The sequence below is a fragment of the Gekko japonicus genome, unplaced genomic scaffold, assembly GCF_001447785.1.
Source record: "Gekko japonicus isolate JY-2015 unplaced genomic scaffold, Gekko_japonicus_V1.1 scaffold109, whole genome shotgun sequence".
In the NCBI taxonomy this organism is placed as follows: domain Eukaryota; kingdom Metazoa; phylum Chordata; class Lepidosauria; order Squamata; family Gekkonidae; genus Gekko; species Gekko japonicus.
Window position 1 is genome coordinate 1808914 of NW_015164185.1, and position 22961 is coordinate 1831874.

Here is a 22961-nt window from a genome sequence, read left to right on the forward strand (position 1 = left end):
GGCACTCACTAATTCCCCCTGCGTCTCACCTGCTTCCTTTGCAGTCTGCTCTGTAGGTGCTGTGAGCAAATAACCGTGTGATCCTCTGGAAATAGTTTATTGGCCACATTAAATGGGACCCCCACTTTCTCATTCAGCCAAAAGAAACACCCTGCTTCTGAGGGACCCCTCAAAACACAGGGTAGCAAGGAGCAAGTTCTCATCCCTCTAGGTGTTTTAGGTAGTACAAATCTGTGTAATATAATTTTCCCTGAGAGAATCTCTGGATGATTTTCCCTCATGAGTCTGCTGCTCAGGTGCATTCTACCAACTAAGGGAGAAAAGGGGGAAGTGCGGGACTCTTTTCCCCCTCACACACCTGCACAAAAAGGAGAGTTCAAGAAGAAAGTTATTGGCTGGTCTAATCTTGTGTATTTTAGGACAGATGAGCTCACACATTGCCAGTCATGCATTTTTTATGGATGGGATGGGATTGTGCACATGTCGCTGAGGAGAGGCACATTCCAAGTTTGTGCTGGGCCCAGAAAAACACTGCTTGTTCCCTGCCCAGGAGCACTGCAAATACTCATCAGGATTCACACTGACATCCCCTTCTTGACTTCACAAAGAAACTGGGACCCAGATGTCTCCTTTTACATGCAAATCTCCCTCCAGTGGATCAAAAGGTGATCCAATGGGGGGAACATGATAGACACCTTTTACGCAGGGCAATGCCAAATAATGAAACCATAGCCGAGTCCCCAACAGCCCTGTTTTTATAGAATACTTCACATAATGCCTAAGCAGTCATTCCCCTCCCTCCACCTCATTGCGGAGTGGATCAAAAGGTGATCCAATGGGGGGGAACATGATAGACACCTTTTCCGCAGGGCAATGCCAAATAATGAAACCGTAGCCGAGTCCCCAACAGCCCTGTTTTTGTAGAATACTTCACATAATGGCTAACCAGTCATTCCCCTCCCTCCACCTCATTGCTGCTTTCAGGAGTATGGAAAGCCTGGAGAAGCAAAATGTCATTTCCATCTAGATGATTGCAAAAAGATCATTATCACCCTGTGAAGGTGATCTCTAAGAAACAAGATCCTTTATTCACACATTACAGAGAACACATGCTGGTTAATGTTGTTAGCCGCCTTGAGCCAGTTCTGTGGCAAGGCGGGATACAAATTGAAATAATAAATATATAATAAATAGATAGATCTGGGGCCTGAGGGTCTGAAATTGTTGGGAGAGGGCTTTATTTAGTCTGTTGGGAAAATCCACAACGTGAGTTTCCCCAATGGGTGAAATTCGTCACTCCCTGGACTGTCACAGGTCCTGGGGGCGTGAGGGGGAGACTGCAACCCCTTCTTCATGAACACCACAGTTGCAATCTGAATTAGTCACTGTGAATGCAGGAAGTGAAGGATCGTGTGTCACATAGTCCTATGTGACTGTTATCCAGTTCACAAGGTGAGGACCCCACACCTAGCGTGTGTTCTCCGTAACGTGTGAATTGGTACAAGCTGGATTTTTTCAGCATGTTGTATTCTGTTTTCCATGATATCCAAATAACAGGATACCTAAATACCTAGGGAGACAGATTGCTTAAGTGTGAGAGCATTAGGTCTGAGAAAGAGATCCGTATTTACACTCCTGTACATTATAGCTGCTCTCTCTTGTGCAAACCTACTTCACAGTGTGCTGAGGAAATGAGAAGAGGCATATGTACAGCCTTCTGACTTCCTTTGGGGAGGGGTGAGATAAAAATGTAATAAATGAAATATTAGATTAAAATATCAGAGACTGAAGAATTGGAAACTATCCATTCTGTGCAATCACTCAAGACTGAAGGAACACAACAGAGAGAGGCGTAGTGATACATAGACATAGTTATTGCCAAACATTCCACTAAAACCCTATATTTTAATAAATAAACATAATCACTGAAGAAAGAATGGTTCTGGAAAGGGAATGCTTTCAGGAGGTGTTGAATAAAATCTTAAAGCGAAGGATTGTCAAAATCCAGTTCCAAATAATCCTGAATAATGAATGAGGATGTCTACTAACAGGACAGGCCCAGGAACATCTGCTGCAGACCTTCAACCCGGCTCCTTTCTCTCCTTGTCAAGTTAAGTAAAAGCAGATTCTAATCAGGAACACTTTTGTTATCTGCCTCCAGCCAAAATTTGCTATGGCAACAGGGCCATATAGAGGGAAATAGTTAAGATAAATGGAGAGAGGCTGCGAGGAACTCATGGAGGGGAAGGTTAGACAGCAAGTGGAGGGTTTGGGGGTTTTTTTTAACCATCTTCATGAGTGTCTCATCCAGGGAAGAGGATGCCACATCCCTCAAACTCTCAGGGGATGACAGGATACCTCCTCACTGGCCCTTCAATCAGCCCAGACTAAAAGCTCAGGGATGAACGGAGTAATTTGTTTCCTCTCCTCTTTGAACCTCAGGCCATCACAAACAGGCCAATTAAAGATGGTGTCCTGTAATACGGGTGGTCCCAGGTATGAGGCTGTTTTACTGATCTCCGCTTCCAGGGCGTTTCCCTAGTAGAAGTGAGGCAGTTTGTATTCACAACACCTGACCCAGACAGATTTTGAGGGAGGCTTCTGGGGAAGATCATTCCAACTCTCCTCCTACAATTTGGGAGGGTCTCTACAGTGCAGCTCTACCCTTCCCATTCCCTCTGTTCTCTGCTGTGTAGTTCACATGCTCCAGCCGGAGGTAATAAATAGCATTGTGATAAGTACAACAAGTAAAGCTATATTAGTGGCATTACTGGAACTATGGGGTATAGGGACTTGTTGTTGTTCAGTCGCACAGTCGAGTCCGACTCTTCGCGACCCCATGGACCACATCCTGCCAGGCCCTCCTGTCTTCCGCTGTCCTCCTGAGTTTGCTTAATTTCATGTTCATTGCATCGATAACACTGTCTAACCATCTCATCCTTTGCCGTCCCCTTCTTCTTTTACCTTTTTTGTGCAAGAACTGGAATTTCAGAGAAGTATTATTATACTCCACCACCAAATACAACACACACGTCCCACTTCCAAAGCAGCAGAATCAGGGGCAAGGCAAAATGGTAGACCTTTCCCCGGTATCCGAGAAACTAACAAGAATTTCCTGGCAGTTTTATTGGGATATGAGAAACAGTAAGGGAACTATGCACTGGTGAAACTGCTGAGGATTTCCTTTCGCACTTAAAATGTTAAAACATGTGTGTGTGGGGGGGAGGGGAACATTCTCCAATATGTGCAACTCTATGGAAAAAGTGTTAAGGTGAAGGCCTGAAAATGCATTTCAGACAGAACACATCTGTTTACAGTGGCGCACACACACACAAAGCAGGAAGACCGAAAAGAAACTGAAAATCTTTCTTTTTGCATGGCCATGTATCCATTTAAAAAGCCTGATGCACATGCATTTAACACAGCAAGCCAGTGGTTCACAAATGCACACCAACAGTGGGAGAAAAAGCACTTGAAGTGGCATGTGTGGAATCTGCCTTCATTTCTGCAGCACTTTTATATCTGGAACATCCTCAACTGACTTCCTTTCAGGTTGGTTCTGTCTGAATCAATCTCCCTTGTTTCCTTTATTTGTGTATGCGTCTGTTTTGCTTATTATTCTGTCAGTTCCACCTCTACGTGCCTTTATTTGAGCACTGTTTCTTCAGGCCTGGCAGACTCTGATATGATGTTTGGCTCACGTTTGCATTCTATGACAGGCAGATGAGATCTATTTGGAGACCGGGGGGGAGATAATAGAGAAAGCAGAGCCCAACAGCCAAGGTACACATTCAGCCTTTGAGATGTCTGTACTTTTAAACAAACAGCTTCAGGCTTTCTGCTAGGATCCTCCTCATATGATGTGTATCAATCAGTCTGTAGGGTCTCTGGGACAAAACTGCAATTTACACACAACCACTTTTATCTGTTCTCTGACTTCCAGATCCAGCCACCAGAGGCAGATTTGGAGGAATTGGGAGTGGGGGTGCTGCTGCTGCTTGCACAGCACAATAGCAGCAAACACCTGTGGAAAGAAGCTTAAATCAAATTATATGCCTACTTTGTTACCCTGGAAAGAAGCTTAAATCAAATTATATGCTTACGTACTTTGTTACACTTTTAAAGGGGGTGGTAAGTGATTCAGACTCCTTCCCCAACTGTGACATATTTCATCTATGATAACTATAAAGTTTAGGGGGGGGACGACGACACACAGTCTAATCCTTGGTTCAATTCAGAACACTATATTAAAATATTATTCTGTTTTGATTGCAAACTCTGTGTATCTTCTTCTTAGCTTACTGGCAAATAAGTGATTAATTGGAAGGTTTCTTTGCATTTTCTTTGATCTGGATTGACTAGCTCAGGTTCAGCAAAGTATACCTGTACTAACTTGCAAAGATCTGAGGTCTGGTTAACAGCCTTTGATCTGGCAGCTCAGGTACTGCAACTCTGCTTTCAATTAGCTTGAAGAGGAGCTATGCAACGGAGCGTTTTGCAGTCTTATCTATTGGAAAGGATATTGTAATTATCCATAAAAACTGTACAAAAGCACCATAAAAGAGATTTTGACCAAAGCAAAATCACTTTAGTTTTCAAAGCTGAACATAACCAGATTATTTTTAAAACTGTGGCTTGTACTCACAAGGTAAAGCAAAGACCCTTTTGCTTGTTCAGCATTGCCTGACAGAGCTGGATTACAACAGCACAGTGATTCATTCTTGCAGTCTGCTTGAGTCATTTTTCATTTTTTTGCATTTAACCTCCTCGGATTCTGCCATTAACACCTAACGCAACCCCGCAACCCCCCTTAAGGGCATTTGCTTTAGCCCACTTTAATGCCATCCCCTCTGAATATTCAAGAGCAGATTCCCTTGCATTCCATATTCAGATCGTTTCTGCGCCTTCTGGTCAGGGTAAAATTGACACTTTTCACACAAAATATTGTAACGCTGTTGTGGTCAGGGTAAAATTGACACTTTTCACACAAAATATTGGAACGCTATTGTGGTCAGGGTAAAATTGACACTTTTCACACAAAATATTGGAACACTGTTGTTTTTACCGTTTTTAGAAACCACTGAATCTCACCCCTTTTAATATGTTCCTCGTCTAATAAACTTCAAGGGGATAATACACCCTATGTCTTGCTAGACAGGGACCCGAACACAATCTACTGGGTCACTAAATTTCTCTCTAGCCTATTTTTCTTTCGTAAATAATATTCTTTTAAGCCATTGCTCAAGATCATTCAACCATAGGAGTTCTGAAAAGGAAAGCAAGTACTCAGAAGGGTGCCAATGCAAATACTCCCCCTGCTGGAAAAGCTGTGATAGTGACCCTAGTAAAATCCCTGCCTCTAGTGTTGTTGAGCCTGACAGGGATAGCTCAGGCTAGCCTGATCTTGGTACATCCCAGAAGCTAAGCACAGTTTGTTTGTTTATTTTATTTATATATTAAATTTGTTACTTACCCAAGCCCTGCAGTGCAGGGCTCTGGGTGATGTAAATTAAAACATTAATATATTTCAGGCAAGAAGATGACATATATTAGTTGGTCCCATTTCAGACTGCTGAACTCTTCATGGGCAGGGGAGAGGAGGAGGGCAGGCTGGCCCTGGTTAGTATTCAGATGGGAAACCACCAAGAAAGTTCAAGGTCACAATGCAGAGGCAGGCAATGGCAAACCACCTCTGAATGTCTCTTGCCTTGAAAACCCCACAAGTCACTAGAAGTCAGCAGTGACTTGACGGCAAAAAAAACCAAACCTGTTGTTGAACAAGTTTTGCAGAATGCATCATTGTATTGCCCCCTTCCATGCTTAGTTAGTTTATTTAAGGTTTAGTAGCCCATAGGCCATACACCATTTAAAAACCCCTTCCATGTTTAGATTTAGATTTTTACTGTTGAGACTCCTTGAGAGCCAGTTTGGTGTAGTGGTTAGGAACGTGGACTCTAATCTGGGAGAATCGGGTTTGATTCCCTACTCCTCCACACGCAGCTGCTGGTGTGACCTCGGGTCAGTCATATGTTTTGTCAGAGCTGTTCTCTCAAGGGCAGTTCTTGAAAGAGCTCTCTCAGCCCTCACAGGGTGCCTGTTGTGGGGAGGGGAGGGGAAAGAGATTGTAAGCCGCTCTGAGACTTCTTCGCGTAGTGAAGGGCGGGGTATAAATCCAATCTCCTCCTCCTCCTCCTCCTCCTCCTTCTTCACCTTTTGTGTTTATATTTATCCTTGAGCTGAAGCTCCCTTCATCAGATATGAACCTTTGATTCTTGAAAGCTGGCACCCCCAACATCTTGTTGGTTTCTAAGGTTCTACTGGACTCAGTCTAGCTCTTCTACTGCAGACCAACACGGCCACCCTCTGAAACTATATCCATCCTGTCCTCCGTTTTGCTCATTGGGCATTAGACTTCCCAACAGAAGGCCCATTCCTACTCAATATCTATCTTTTACTGCCTACTTCTCCAGTCCTTTTCATTGATGGACTCAGCTGGGAAGCCTAATCAGCAGAGTACCAGAATGCTTTGTCTGTCAGTTGCAATGTCCTCTTTGGAGACCACCACCCAAACCATGAGCCATGTTCCTAGCTAGTTTTTAGGCCACATTTCTGAACTCACAGCGCAAGAGAACCTGCACAAGGAATGCATTGTATGCATATACAAATAAATGACACAATTCAATGGTTTTATACTATCTGCCAAGTTAAACTACTGCCGAGCAGCTGTGTACATTTAAAATGATCCCTGGCACTACTGAAGTTCATAAATCAGGAGCAACATACTTTCTTCCAATTAAGAGAGTTGCAAAGAGAGAGAAATTAATGTGTCTAGGAGATGAATGACATTTCTATGTATTTATAAATGCAAATAAAATAAATTGTATGTAAAGCTAACTGTAGTATTAAAGGGGGTGAGGGGATTAGTGTTTGTGGGTGTTTGTGTTTTGTTTTTTTTAATCATCTAATATTCTGAGTGTTTTCAAAAGCTTTGCTGGGAATAGTCCTGTTTTTGAAACCATTTCTCTCCATTGCTTCTTGCAAAGACAAAACTGACTCAACAGTTCTTTTCAATTCATACGAGCTTTCAGCATCTTCACCTCTTTGAATCTATTCCATTTGTATCTAATCCCTCCCTGTTTAATAAAAGTGAACAGCTCTTGTGAAAGCAACCCCCAGACAGTGATGTGGAGGTTATCTAGAATACAGCCATGACGTCAGCAATATGTAAACTTGGTAAAACAAATTAACCACACATTGCATATTTCCAAAATCTGTACCACTTACTCATTGCAAAGCAAACCAACCTGTTGAATATTTGTAATTTCCCCCCCTTTTACAAGTTCATGGCCTCACACTTGCAAGTTTTCCCAAATCAAAAATATAATTCTTGGCTTGTACATAACAATGATTGCATTTAGAGACCTGTGGATATATGCTAGAGACTTTAGCTGATTAGTCAGAGAAGCAAATCAAATGCATGTTTCAATCAATTGATCAGAATAGAGAATCTGGTTTTCAGTAGTGCTTTTCAAGTAACAATAATAAAAAGGCTTTTCAGGTAATAACACCCTCTGGATGGAGTGTGCATATATGACCCCCATTCTACAGTCCCTCCATTGACTGCCCATTGGTTACCCAGCTCAATTTAAAGTATTGGCCATCACCTACAAAGTGCTTCATGGCTTTGGACCCTCATATCCTAAGCCCATGTCTCCCCCTATGCTCTGCCACAACAGCTTTGCTCATCTGAACAGGGCCTTCCACAAGTGCCAATCTGCAAATGATCAAAATCGACAAGTGCCCATACTCATGCCTTCTCCACGGTGGCCCCCACCTCGTAGAATGGTCTGCCTAGAGAGATCAGGAAGGCTCCCATTATCTGGGCTTTCCACAAACTGTGCAAAACTGAGTTATCCCATAGGGCTCTTATGCACAAGTGATAGAGCTGCACCACACAAAAGGCTTCACAAAATTACTTGGATAAATTATTGGGGACTGTGGATTGTATTACTGTGTATAGTTTCCTGCGGGTTACATTCTATTGTGTAATTTTGCATCACTGAATGCATCATGTTAACATTTATGGTTGGCTTCAGTTCTATTCATTTGTTTTTTTAATTTGACCTCTGGTTGGTTCTACAACCCAAATCCTAGTTCATTGTTTATTGAATGTTCCATCTTGTTGGTTGTATTGACACACCCAGTGTAATCTCCCTTGAGTTCCAGTGAGAAAGGCAGAATCTCAATAACAGAAATAAAAACTTCAGACTTTTTGAGAAGTGACACCTGCCACATGCACACTTGCTTTCATATCTGGCTGATGGGGGCTGCTGAGAACCACCAGGAGCCCTCTGAGACCCCCTCACCCATTTAAAGAAACACAAAATTAAAATGGAAAGGATGTGTCAGAAAGAAAGGTGGCTAGAAAAGTGGGTGGGGGGAGAGAACCCTACTGAAGGCAGTGAGGGTTACTCCTCCTTCCTGTCAACATGGCAAGCCAGTGGAAGGGATTTCTCTCTAAGAATCCAGATACTTTTCACTTTAGCAATTCACTTAACTGGAAGGCACAGGGAATATTCTTTTGCTGTGGGAGAGTGCTTGCTATGATTTCAAGTCAAGCAAAGGGTTAAAATGAGAAAGACTGCATTCCAAGAAGGCTTTCTGGAAAGGTGTGTGGGGGGGATTGCATAAGGTCCTCTTTGGATATATAAAGACGCCACATCAAGTCAACAGGGCAGCTAAGAAGAGTGGGTCTGTACAGAACAATGCACAAAAACACAACATTCCCTGGCCCTGAGTTGTTCCAGGGACCTGAGAAGCCCGCCTCATGTTGCTGTCCTTGCCCTTGCTTCTCAGGCCCCTGGACCAATCCGAGCCCTGGGATGTTTTGAGGAGCTTGCACATCCCTCCAGCCCATTCTGTCTCAATATTGTCAAGGTGTAGGGGGAAATGACAGGGGCAGTTTGTATATAAAATTGCAAGGAAGATGCACAGCTTCCCTTTCTGAAGTTATAAAGAAGTGCTAAATGTGGAAGAAATTGTGCTTCAGACTCACAGCCTCCATAGTCAATCTCAACATTGTTGGCCTCTTAGACCATGGTTGACTATAATCAGCTGTTATAATGGTATGTAGATCCCATCTTTCTTCTATCATGGTAGAGTACACAGAAGTCGCATATGGTCTCTCATCCAGTGATAAGTTGCCCCAACTTAGAGCTGCTTGTCTTCAGCAAGGTTAGTCTATCATACGCTTTTAGGTGTTCAGGTATAGAAAGAATATTTATCTACACTGCTGCTCCATTGGTATATATTTATATTTCTTGTGGACAGTGTACCTCAGCTTTGCCCATAGACTTCAGCAATTTTACTCTGGTGAAATTTACCTTCATTATTACATGGTGTTGTATTATCCGGCATTACATACACTAGATATGGTTTGTCATTATTCTGTCTTTCCCAAGTCTTGACTGTTTTTGTGGTTTTAACACTGGGGCCATGACTGAGTGTTAAAGCATCTCCTTTGCATGCAGAAGGCCACAGGTTCAATCCCCGCCATCTCAGGGGATTAGGTACTAGGTTATATATTTTTAAAAAATTACCTGAAACCCTGGAAAGTCACAGAGCAGATAATACTGGTCTCGATAGGCTACTGGTCTGATTCAGTATAAGGCAGAGTGATGTGAGTTCAACAGGTCATTTTAAACTGAATCCTCTACAATACTGATGTTGTTCATTTCTGATGCCATTGTGGCACACAACAATGGTGCTGAAAATGCACAGTCCAAGGTTTCTTTTATGAAAAAAGAAAGAAATCATGACAGATGGATTTTTCTGTAGTGGTGGACAATAATTTCAGTTTATGAGATTATCTGGTACACTCCTTCAGGCTCCAAAGTAACAACCCTTCACCGACTTTTCACATTTTAAAAAAACAGGTGAATTAATAGGTTAGCAAGGAGACAGTCAATTAATTTGAAATCTTTAATCACTCTGTAACTCTAATGCAAATATTAACCAAGGAATCGGTCCAGCTAAAGCCAATTTGTTGAATCTGGCTGCCAGTCATCAGACACTCTGCTTGGAGTGTGTTCCACATGGCTTTTCACAGTGCAGTAGCCGTAAATGCAAACATCGTGGTGGGAAAAGGGGCTGTTAGAGTTGATCCTGAGAACACGATAAAGTTTAGAATGTGTTAAGAACAAAGCCACACTCATTCCTCTGTTTTTTTAAAAAAGAAAACTGCTTCAGACATTGGATACTTTCGTAGATCACAGATGGACAGTTGTGAGTTGAAGGGAAATTCCACTGAACATTTTATCAGTTGGCTGCTTTTTTCCCCATTAAAGCCAATAAAAATGAAGAACATCAGTAAGCTGTAATAATTTTTCTTATATCAGCTTCAGTGTTGTATCCAATCTCAAATACAGCCATGCAGCAAAAAGGGACACCCCCTCCTGAGAATCTTTTCTTGAGATATGAACCAGTCATTGCATTAATCGCTTGGATCCTGTTCTTTCAACCAAATATGTTCTGATTTTACAGCATGGAGTTCCGAGGTGTGGATAGCATGTCCTTGGAAATAGAATACAGATTTGGTGCTCATTCACTTTGCGTACTGAACTTCTCTTTTAAACTCCTTTGGACTTTGTTATGGGCTAGGCCATTGTTGCAAAATGACTCTACAATTACTGTGTGTGATTTGGCCAAAGGACTATGGATATTTCAAGTGCCCATCAGAGGTGACCCCTCCTTGCTATGCAGGTTTGTGTCTATGTTTCTGAAGAAGAATACAGGTGTGGTAGAGGGATTGTGGTTCACATTTGAATGCAGAAGGTCATGGGTTCAATCCTCAGTGTATCCTGTCAGCAGGATCAGGAAGCAGGCAATGTGGAAGACCTGAGATCTTGGAGACCTGCTGCCAATCACAGTAGAAAATACTGACCATGATAAACCAATGGTCTAACTCAAAACACAGCAGCTTCATGTGTCAAAGTGCAGTTCAGTCTGGTGAAGACAGAAATGGAAAGACTGCTGTGAATTTGGCTGAAAGCACCTTGAAGGTGCAGGATCTGTCTCTCTCTGGGGATCTAAAAAGGGGGTACAGATCTTCTGGCCTGTGTTTCACCACCTGCGCTCTATTTGTACATAAAGCAAATATTATTAGCATTCCATAAATCTCCTGTACTTTCACCTCCGAGGGGAGCCAACCCAGATAAGTGCTTCTCCAGGGATATTTTACTGTTGAAAGAATTGGGGAACACGTAACAATATCAAAGGAAGATTGAACTTTAAAAAAAAAACAAGAAAACTGATCAGTTTGTTAAATAACTGATGTGAAATCTTCTTTGGTAATGGGAAGCTTTGGTGCCAGACTAAATGTCTGGGTTTGTAAAGAGTTGGGTCGGAGGATGGTTCCCCACAACCACACAGCAGCTGTGAAGAAGAGCTATTTTAAAATAAAGGGGAGCCCCCTTGGGCTTCAGGGGAAGGACTTCTGCCTTGCTCCTCCCAGCAATTTTCCTTTGCTGAAATAGTGCTGGGGGAGGTATTTCCCCATTTTTGCTGGTCCACGTGAAGTATTCTGTGCACATGGAGTAGCAAAAACAGGGCAATAATTTGTCCCCAGCACTATTTCAGTACCGGAAAACAGTTTGGGCGAAGGCAGAAGCCCCTCCCCCCGGGTGGTGTTCTGAGGCCCCCCTCCCCGCAGCAGTGATCCACCTGGCATTCCAATCCTTCCCCAATGGCATCCTGAGGCCAAACCTGGACCCAGCTCTTTAAAATGCCAAATGTCTAGTTTTGCTCTCAGTTTCTTCTTTACCCCTCCCCCACAAATGACATGAATGAAATGAAGCATGGAGCATCTTCATATCCCAAACAAACTAGAAACTGCCTTCTTGTGCAAAATGTGTTGAAGTGGGTAACCAACTGCAATATAATAGAAAGGTATCACACCATCTAGTGCAGGGCTTTGGCACCTTCTTCATACAAAAGCACTAGGCGTTAAGTATTACTGAAATCAAAAGCTCCTGGAATGAATTACAGGAGTTACAGTCCTGCTTGTTCGCCATAAACAAAGAGTGACTGACATCTGAGAAAAAGCAGGAAGTGAAAATGAACAGTTTCAGTATCTGGCTGGTACCAACTTTGTGGACATCTATATGAGCCAATCAATTAAAACCAATACATCATGGAGGACAGGGGAGGGGGGAACTAGGAAGCAAGGTCACCCATAAAATCCCAGGTACAAGCCATGCATTTTGCTTTGTGCAGAACAACTGATGTAAAGCATTTAAAGTATTCCTGATTGTTCCATCGGGATCCTGCTTGCTGAGGAACACGCATGTGTGCTTGTATGTGTTTGTACAGAATATCATGTAGCAAAGCTAAGTAAAAGGAATGATTGGTTTGTTTCCACTTGTTGGTGACCTTTGATGGCCTCCCAGTAAAATGTACAACATTTATGACCATGATAAATTGCTCTTGAGGGAGCCATTTCCTTACCCTCCCTGCTGGCGGTAGAGTTCTGCAGTTAACAGCAGGGTTAAGAAAGATACAGAACAATAGGTGAGTCAAGAAAATGGGGCCCAAACTGAAACAGAGTGGGTGGTATAAGCCCCCCTCCCAAAGTGAATAATGAACTGAAAGATGATTTACTGCAAACCAGAATCAACAATGGCAATCACAGTAGAACCAGCACACAATTGGAGCGGCGGGGGGGGGAGGGGTTATAGCCCAAAGTCTTGTCAACTTCCTCTCTAATAGATTCTCTATCCATGAAGGTGGGGGGGGGCAAATAGACCCGACCCTCTCATAAATGAGAGGTGTTCTTGATCAAACACATTTGCCCCATTAGTGCACCTATCACAACACGATTAAGTTCACTACCACCAAGCCCCCGTTTCATTAGGCTTTTCAATCAACTCCAAGGCCAGGGAGGGGAGAAAGGGAGAGATTCAGAGGGGGAGAAGAGGTCAGTGGGACTTGACTCGCTGGCCCCCACTCAAAGTAACTAGGTGAGAAGATGTGTTGCCACCAGGTGCTGTACACTGCTGCGAGAGCTTTAGGGAAATATGGGTGTGAAGAGCCATAGGAAGCTCTGATGACACCATTTGGGACAGTAGCATCCTGCAAAATTAAATGAGCCTTTCTGAAGTTAGTGTATTTTTCCCTGCTCAGCTATGAGCAGCAATGAAGAAATGAGGACAATCCCTCAAACACAGTGTTCTGCTCAGAAAAACATTAATGACTAGAAAGGCACATGGGCTCAAACGTCTGCTTCCCAGATGAAAGTCCCCATTTGCACAGCAGGAGGAATCTGTGGATAGAGGGATCTTTTGTAGCGACCAGTCTCTAAATCGTTCTGCCCCATTTACCTAGTTTAGGTTACCCTCAATTTGTGAGCAGCCTATGGTGCTGGAGCACATTGATATGTGGCTTATATTTTGAATACGTGAAGCTGCCTTATATTCATCCGATCATGGCTCAGTCAAGGTCAGTATTGTCTCTGTACTGACTGACAGGAGTTCTTCAGGGGTCTTGCACACCACCTACTACCTGATCTCTTTAAATGGAGTTGCCATGGATAGAACCTAGGACCTTCTGCATGCAGGGCAGATGCTCTATCACTGAGCTATGGGCCCTCCTCGCCTTTCCTACTTCACTGGGTCTGAACCATTATACCAGAGAGTGCCAAGGAAATCTTAGCACCAAGGAAATCTTAGCACTGATGTCAGATTCTCAAACTTGCAGCAAAGTAGAGAATCATCAAGAAAGGAGAACTACAGCCCCAACCAATAGTAATCCTCCAACATCCTACACCGTCTTGACTGCGATATACAAGGTATGATGCAATATCAGTCACCTGGTGACATCTCTCCTCTCCAGTTTCTTCCCTAGTTTCCTTCTTTTGAAGGTTTGTGAAGGGACCAATAATACCAGGGTTTATATTGCTCCCCACTTCTCCAAGCAGTTAGAAGTTCCTTGGAACAGAGATATTGAATTTGCTTTTCTTTGGATGAAAGACAGTTAGAGATTTTTGTACCTCGTAATCTCTGCTATATCTAGAAATGTAGAAGTAGACACAGTGGAAGTAACCAAACACTATTTCAGCAGACAACTGAGTAGCTTCCCCCCCATACAGGAGTATCCTCCCAGTTCTAATAACTCTAGCTAAAATGTTTCAATTCTGAGTTTGCCTCAAACTTCAAACTTTTACAAGTTTGTCAGCTATCCGACTCTTTCTACCCAGATGGAGTGGTATCATCTTCTCATTCAAAATACTTAAGATAAACCCTCAGCTATAAGAGGAGAATCTCTTAGCTATTAGCTCACATGGATGAAGCAACAATACCATTACCACATCCTGGACTGTAAATCAGCAATATACCTAACAAAGGCCCCGGCCACACAAGAGGTTTTGGGCCGGGAGAGGGACGGATCGGGGCCGCAGCAAACGGGCACGATCCCACCGCAACATCTGGGAAATGTTGCGTGCCCGTTCCCAATCTGCCCCTTCCGCCCAAACCCCGCAGCAAAAAAGAACCAACTACCGAGGTGGTTCTTTCCGAAAGGCCGTGGCAGACATGCGCAGTTGGGCAGCCTCCCCCTCCCAACTGCCGCTTCCTCCCCAGCATCTGATTGTGCCGGGGAGCAATGGGCCGTGGCCCAGGGGATCTGTGGGATTCCGCCACGGTGTCTCTATTTTGGTGTGGCTTTTAAAAGCTGCACTTTGGCCCGTTTTTTTCCTGCCATGTGGCAGGGACCAAAGGAGCGGATGACCAGCAGCCCAAAATGGTGTCTTTTCTGAACTGTGCAACACAGAGCTCAGAGTTTTGCTAGAATAAGGCCAAGCAGTAGGGTTTCCCTGGGCTGGATTGCACAGTGGATCAGTTCATACCAGAGTCCACAGCATGAAAAGACACAACCATGGGGGGGTGGGGGGGAAAGATCCCTATAAAAAGAGATGGGTAGAGATCCAGTCAAACACTCAGGACAGCAGAAATCTAAACCCCTTAGACCCGAAGGGAGCTAAATAATCCAATTACAGTTTAAAATGTTCTGGAAATCTACTGCTCATTAAAGGTTGCCCGTAATGCCCTGAGACAAAATCCAACTTGGAGAGAATACACAGAGCCGAGGAGTCTCAGTGCCTCATGAAACCAAAGCTGTTAATCTTTCTTTCATAATCTGTCTTCAAGGTGATGTCAAAGCTGTGAAATGGTCTCTTTTATACAACTGACGATTAACTGTTTAAAAAGTTACACGCTGTCTTATGCAATTGTACTGCACCATGCCTAGTTGTCCACCCCCCCCCCCATGCAGACTGAGGGCATTGTTTGAGTGGCAACGACTGCAGAAGAAATAGTTCACCTAACACACAGTTCATTTATGGAACTCACTGCCATAGGATGTGGTGATGGCAACTAGCTTTAAAAGGGGATTTGACAAATTTGTGGAGGATACGGTTCATCAATTACTACTGTTAGCATGATTAATAAATGGCAACCATATAAAAAAATGGACTATGTCTAAATACCAGATGTAGGAGGACCACAACAGGAGGACCTTTTGGCCTCCATGACCTGCTTGAGGGTTTTCTGAGGCATCTGGCTGACTGGCTTTCTTCTGATTGGTTAATAAGGCCACCTAAGTTGTACTCTGTATTGTACACTGTAGGTCTGGGGTCCCCAACCCTTTTGAGCCAGTGGGCACATTTGGAAATGACATGGCATGGTGGGTGCAGCAACAAAATGGCTGCCACAGAACGGCTGCTGGTGGAGGCTTAGCCAGCCACATTGCCACAGCTTAACTTCAGTAACATGATGTAGATCCTAGTGCTCTTGTGGCGGTTGCTGCCAAACCAAAATTTCAAAAAAAATTACACAGCCAATCAAATCTCGAGTAATAAATCAGAAGCCTTGCTGGACAAAAGCCCTAACTGGTCCCACCCACTTCTAGGGTTGCCAGGTCTAGGTTGGAAAATACCTGGAGACTTTGGGGGCGGATCTGGGAGAGGGTGGGGTTTGGGGAGGGGAGGGGCCTCAGCATGGTACAGTGCCATAGAGTCCACCCTTCAAGGCAGCCATTTTATCCAGGAGAGCTGATCTCTGTCAGCAGGAGATGAGTTGTAAAAGCAGGAGATCCCCAGGCCCCACCTGGAGGCTGGCAACCCTACCCACTTCCTTAAAACACTTGGCAGGCACCAGAAAAGATTGTCAGTGGACGCTACATTGGGGACCCCTGTTGTAGACATTTTCACAAACGAGAATTCCTTCAGAATGTGACTATAATGCCTACACTGAATCAACGGTCATCTGATTTCTTTCACGTTAATAACCTTCACACACAGCACAGTGGTCTCAAGTCAGTATTTTATTTGGTCTAAGCCACAACATGTAGAAAACCAAATTACTTTATTGTTATTCTTGTGATAATAAGGAGGATGACAAGAAGATCGAAAAGTCAAATGTGCCTTGAAGTTAACAACACTAAAAGTGGGTTAAACGCAAGCCTCTTGGACTTAATTAGTTTGCGGGGCCACAGCTTGATGAAACTTTACATGAATTATAGGAAAGGAACTCCAGCAGGACCTATTACTTTAGCACCTCTTGTAGTTGGTCATGTGGGCAATTGCTTGAACTGAGTGGGGTAGTTAGTCTGAGTGGTGAATGAAAACTGATCTCATGCATTATGTTTTCATAGCCTGTCTTCTTGAAATTCAAATATATTCCATTTTCTCTTGGTCTGAAGAGGAGCCTTGGAAAGGTCAGACATTTATCACATTCATGATAGAGGCTGGTTCAATAGATCAGGGACGGCCGATTTTCTGTATTTTCAGGTGCCATATTTATTTCCAGAGATTGAAGAATAACCCTGACAACTCTTTTGTTTCATAATAGAACTGGTGATATCCAGTAGTTATCAAATACTATTTGCTGAGGCAGGATGAGGAGTAGACTTCATTTGTGGGGCAAGGGGTGATGAAGAACAGATATGCTTCTTATCCTAGTAGAGGCAAATTGGTAGTAATTATTTGCTGTTCCACAATATGCATAATGCAGTAACATCTATATGCAATACATCTGGAGAAACAGCACTGGCTGTACCCTACTGCTCTCCCTACAGCCTTAGGATCCTTCCTCCAACTAATTGGTAGTAATTATTTGCTGTTCCAAAATATGCATAATCAGGGGTCGTTTCGTAGAAAAAGAGCTAGGGGAACTCATTAGCATAACTCATTAGCATATGCCACACCCCCGACATCACCGGAAGTGTGTCATAAGGCCACACACCCTGACATCACCGGAAGTGTGTCATAAGGCCACGCCCCCTGCCCCCAGCGGTCCCGGCCGCCGCCGCCGCCGGCCTTGCAGCTCCACTGCCGAGCCCCATGTGGGGCCCGGCGGTGGACCTGCAAGGCCAGCGGGAGTGCAAGAAAGCCCCGCCAGAAGCGGGGGGCAGGGCTTCGTCAAGTGCCCCGCCCACCCGCACCTCACCCGGGGGAACTGCGATCCCCCGCGTTCCCCCCCGAAATGACCTCTGCAGCATAATGCAGTAACATCTATATGCAATACATCTGGAGAAACAGCACTGGCTGTACCCTACTGCTCTCCCTACAGCCTGAGGATCCTTCCTCCAACTAAAGTGGCTCTTCCTTCAGAGCCATGTAAGGCTATTTGGGCTGGAGGAGGACTTCAAAAGAATGCCAGCTTTGCAGAAAAATCTGACTTCAGAAAAGTCCATTAGAGGCAGCCCTAAACTGCTGAAGTTCAGGTGACAGCTTGGGTTGTGTAGAAAACAATGGCAGTGGCCAGGAAGCGGAAGAAGAGGAATGGGAGGTGGCGGTGATATTCGGCAAGAGAAAGAGGTCAGCCAGAGCTGGTGGAAGCAGGGGGGAGGAGAGGGGAAGTGGTATAAAAGCCAGCAGAGGAGGAGTTGAGAGCCAGAGCCAAAGGAAGGTAAGATAGAGATGGGGGAGTGGGAGAGGCAAGCTGGAGCTGGTGGGTAGGGGAGCTGGAACCGGAAATGATGGAGCCAGGGAATGTGGACCCAGGTAGAAGGGGGAACTGGGATTCTCCCCAACACACACGGCAAGCCCCTGCAGTATTAGAGAGCCGCTGCAGTGTAGGGGTTAGAGTATCAGACTATGATTTCCAAATCCCCACTCTGCCATGGAAACATGATGGGTTACCCTGGGCCAGCAACTTGCATGGAACTTGATGTACCTCACAGAGTTGATGTGAGGATAAACTGGAGGAGAGGGGAATGATGTAAGCTGCTTTGGTTCCCTATTGGGGAGAAAGGCTAGACATAAATGTAGTAATTAAATTATTTAAGTCATCAAAATCATAATGAGTTGCATCCAGCCAGGCGTCTTCTAATCTCACCCAGTTCTCCTTCTCACTACAGCCCTATCCCTCATGACAGGTCCATTCAGGTCCCATTATCTCCACCATAGCCTTTTTAATGATCCAAGAGGACCCGAAATCTTCCTTTTTTTCAACAATGGAAAAGCTTGTTGGATCCAACCCACTAAAGTGACTAAACATTCCATATTGTTAGAAATATTATATTCAGGGAAGGGATGGTGGAGCCTGTTCAGAGTGTTGAAGCAACTATAAGAATGCTCTGGAATGGCCTGATGCCACACACACCTGCCTAATTGAAGGGAATGCTATGAGAAATTACTGGGAGAAATGTCAATTGGACACAGATGAATTCATACTAAATGAAGTACTTGGAGGTAGCCCTGTGCAAATCTTCAGGATGTATGTGATTTTGTACCTATGTTTCCTTCCAATCCATGGTGCACACACACCAGATCAGCAGACGTCACTGCAGTTAAGGATCTGACAATACGTTTTGGCAATGCAGTATGATTTTTGACATTTTTTACTCTCTCCTTCCCCAGCCAATGACATCGGACTGTGAATATGGTCAAATGGGCTTTCGTTATGAGGACACAGTGGAAAAGCATACCCAATGTACATTTATTTCAGTTTACATATACTGATTGTTCTGCTGATTCATACCTAGATGCCAAAACTTAGACAAACACACCTAAGTGCTTTTCTGGATTGGGGCCTATGAGTCCGCACCCCAAAAGGCTCATTTTACTTTTCCAATCTAAATCAGTGAGAGCTTGCCATGGATTTCAATGGCAGCACATAACGCCAACATTACTTTGGGTTTGTATGTTCCCCTTGGGGAGACACCGAATGCTCACTGTTATAATCCAGTTCCATTAGTTCTTTTTACTGTTGCCTTACTGAAGCTGAAAACTTTGATTCAGACTGTTTTTAGTATAATTTCTTTAGAATGATGTCATCTGCTTTAGTATTCCCCATGAAATTTAATTCAGATGCTTCTATCCAAGTCCTCAGTCAGTTTGTGCCAATGTGCTGTAAGTACCCGGACAGCCAGATCTTCCATTTAACCCACCTCTGGCCATGCTGGGATATATATTTCTTGGCACACAGGAGGGACAGGAGGGTTGGATGAATGACAGCAACAGAGAAATAGCGTAACTTCTTGGCCCCCATTTCTTCCCCTTATTTCATGGATCAGATGCACTCCTACAAAGGGTCTCTCGCTTGCACTGCTAAGCCATCCATGTGGCTAAAGAACTGACCTGCATGGAGTACTTTCCAATGACAGCACTGGAAAAATTCATAAGGGGGGGGGAGCCATAGCTGCCATCTCCGGTTACACTCCACAACACCCAACTGAAGACCACCTGCTTGCCACAGAGATATCCTCCCAATGACTCAGTCATGAGACCACAGCTCCTGGCCTGCTCTGTCCCCTGAGATCCAAACTAGCATTTGTCCCAACCTACAGCCTTGTGAGTGCCACATTTTATTCAAGGTGCTGCAAACAAAAGCAGACTGCAAAGAGTGTCAAGAGGATCTCTCGCAAGGAAGCGAACAGGCCAATGAAGTTCAATCTAAGCAAGTATAAAGTAATGAGTGGAAAAGGCAAACTCTATGTTAGGGATTATTAGAGAAAAAACTGAAAAGAAAATGGTTGGCTTATTTAAATGATGTCTTCATGGATTTTAAGATGAGAAGTTAATTAGTATTTTCAATTTGTTACTGTACTAGAATCTAAGGTCACTCAGTAAAGTTGCTGTACAGTACATTCAGGAAAAACAAAAGGAAACAGTTCTGCTCCCAAAGAGTAATTAACTTATGGAATTCACTGCCAAAACATGCAGCAATCACTATCAGTGCCCATGGTTTTGAAAGCAGACAGGACAGATTGATGAAGGAAAGGTCTATCAGTGGCTATTAGCCAGATAGCCTCATGCTTAGAAGCAGTGTGCTTCTGAACACCAACTGTGAGAACATGACTGTGAGAAAAAAGGATGCTCAGCTAGATGGACTCACATAGCTGTATTTTTCTTATGTTCTTATGCAATGGATCATGCACTTGCCACTATGGGAGCTTCTTCATTCAGTGCATCCATCTTTCTGCGAAGGAATAGAGAGGCCTGTGTCATTAGGGAATGTCAAGAAAACTGGCTGTATGTTTGGGAGACCTCTGACCAAAACAACCTCTTATAGACCCATGGGGTCCCATATTTAGACATGGGCCCAATGCACATATAATGGGAGCAGAACCCACTCTATAGAATGTTCCCAGTCGTGGGGATACTTTGCACTCACATAGCTGCTGTACCCACGTTCAGGTTAATGTTCTTAGGAGGGACGGGGGGCACTGCACTTAGTTGTGAACAGTGGGAGGGACAGCACACCTCACCTCTACATCGATATGTTGTGTATATAGTCCTTGCCTCTTTCTCAACACATGCACATGGTGGGGCCCTGACAGCAGTGGGCTATGGGCAGATGCCCCTTTTGCCCATTGAATAAAGTGGCCTTGCGAAGGATTGATGGATTGAGGTGCACACTAGTTGTGGCTAATGTCGATGTATACCACTCAGGTAGAACACTGAAACTCCATGGTTATGACATACAAGTTTCATTTTGAGGTAAGGACACACCGTGGTAATGTAGTGACTTATGGGAGGTACATATGCTGTACTTAAATAGTGTGAGGAATCAAGAAGGAAGGAAGATGGAAAAAACCTGAGAGAAATTTGGGGTTCTGTATATATCTCATATCCTACTATTTTAGTTATACATTGCACCAGACAAAATCTGGCAAAATGTTCCTTCTGGCTTTTTAGAGCATTTTTTGTCTTTTAAAAAAAAAGTTACACATTTTAGTGACTGAACAACGAAAAAGGAAACCCAAGGGACCTGGTGCTGTTGCGTTCAGGCACAAAACAGCATGTTTTATTAGGCTGTTAATACACACCTTGAGTATCTTAAGGAACAAAGACCTACTTAATAGCCTACTAACACATTTAACTAACGCATGCCTTCAAGTAAGATTACATAAGGACTGTACTTTAAGAGCGCAGGAATAGGATCCAATCAATAAAAATGTCGTTTCATGCATTACAATATGATTACAGCCATTAATTTAAGAATAAAATATCAAAGCCTGAGAAACCCCAGGTACAAAATTCCAGAAATCATTGGTTCCTCATAACTATTTACTATGACACCCCCCTGCACCACCTTGTGCCACTAGCAACACATTAGCAGCATGCCGACAACTAGTTCGTGCAACTGTTACACTACCTGGCACCAGTGTGCAAAACCAAAATCATGTTGTATAGGTTTGGATCTGGCAAATCCAAATTCAAATCCATGCTCGGCTAGGTCGCTATGTGGTCTTGAGCAAGTTAATCTCAACCTAACAGGGTTGTTGGGGGACCAAAATGTCACTCCGTGACTCCGTGCTCTTTGAAGGAGTATTTTTAGCATGGGGGCTGACAGCATAGATTCTGTGCCAGGAAGTCCTGGGTTCAAACTGCAAGGCAGCCACAAATGTATTGCAGTGTCTCTTTATGTTACTGATTGCAGTCCACAGATGGTATTGAGAGAAGAGGACAGTCACTGTCCAGGAGAAGGGGGAGAGGGAGCATTTTCCTTTCTTTCCTCCCCCACCCACCCACCTCTGTTCCAGTGGCAGAGCTATTGCTGGGGACGGAGGTGAAAGTGTATCAGTTGCCTCTGTTTGTACATACCCAGTCTGCAGAGCTGTCTGTAGGTCAAGGCATACCTCTCCATGTCTAAATACTGTGCCATCCCAGGGAACAGAAAAGCAAGCTAACAAAAGCAAGCCAACAAAAGTCCCTCTGTGGAAACAAATCCTTCCCCCAGCCAGTGATCCAGCAAAGTGATTGGGGGAATCGTTTTGGAAAGACAAACCGATGAGCACATTCCTCTTCTGTGCTGCATCTGTTTAAACAATTGTCAATGGGGAAATGTTGCTATCCGCAGGACAGAGGGGGAGGGGTGGAGGGAGGAGGGAGGAGAGAGAGAGAGAGAGAGAGAGAGAGATCCCCTGACCTGGATGGCCCAGGCTAGCCAATCTTGTCAAAGCTTGGAAACTAAGCAGGGCTGGCCCTGATCAGTAGTAATACTTGGCTGGGATTCCACCAAGGAAGTCCGGGGTGACTATGCAAAGAAAGACTATGGCAAACCACCTCTCTTAGTCTCTTGCCTTGAAAACCATATGGAGTCACCAGAACTTGACAGCACTTTACACGTACGCACACACACACACACACGTGCTGAGAACAAACTGTGAGTCCAGACCAATAAAGTTTAATTATGTTGGTTTTAAAGGTGCCACTGGACTCAAACTTTGTTCTGCCGCTTCAGACCAACATGGCTACCAGTGTTCCCTCTAAGCCAAGTTACTGTGAGCTAGCTCACAGTTTTTTAGCCTCCGGCTCACATATTTTTGTCTTAGCTCAGGAAGGATGGCTCCAGAGCAAACTAATTTATGCAGTAACCAAATCGCGTGCTCATAACTTTCATGACAGTAGCTCACAAAGTAGAATTTTTGCTCACAAGACTCCACAGCTTAGCGGGAACATA

General features: G+C 44.0%; 1 long non-coding RNA gene across 1 annotated transcript; it reads right to left on the reverse strand.

Annotated features, from left to right (window-relative positions):
* Positions 1-16428: 16428 nt before the first annotated feature.
* Positions 16429-22167, reverse strand: LOC107107803. The gene is made up of 3 exons (XR_001482405.1): positions 22103-22167; positions 20391-20474; positions 16429-17007 (listed from the first exon to the last, which is right to left on the reverse strand). It is a non-coding gene; the product is annotated as an uncharacterized LOC107107803 (long non-coding RNA).
* Between the last annotated feature and the right edge of the window lie 794 nt (positions 22168-22961).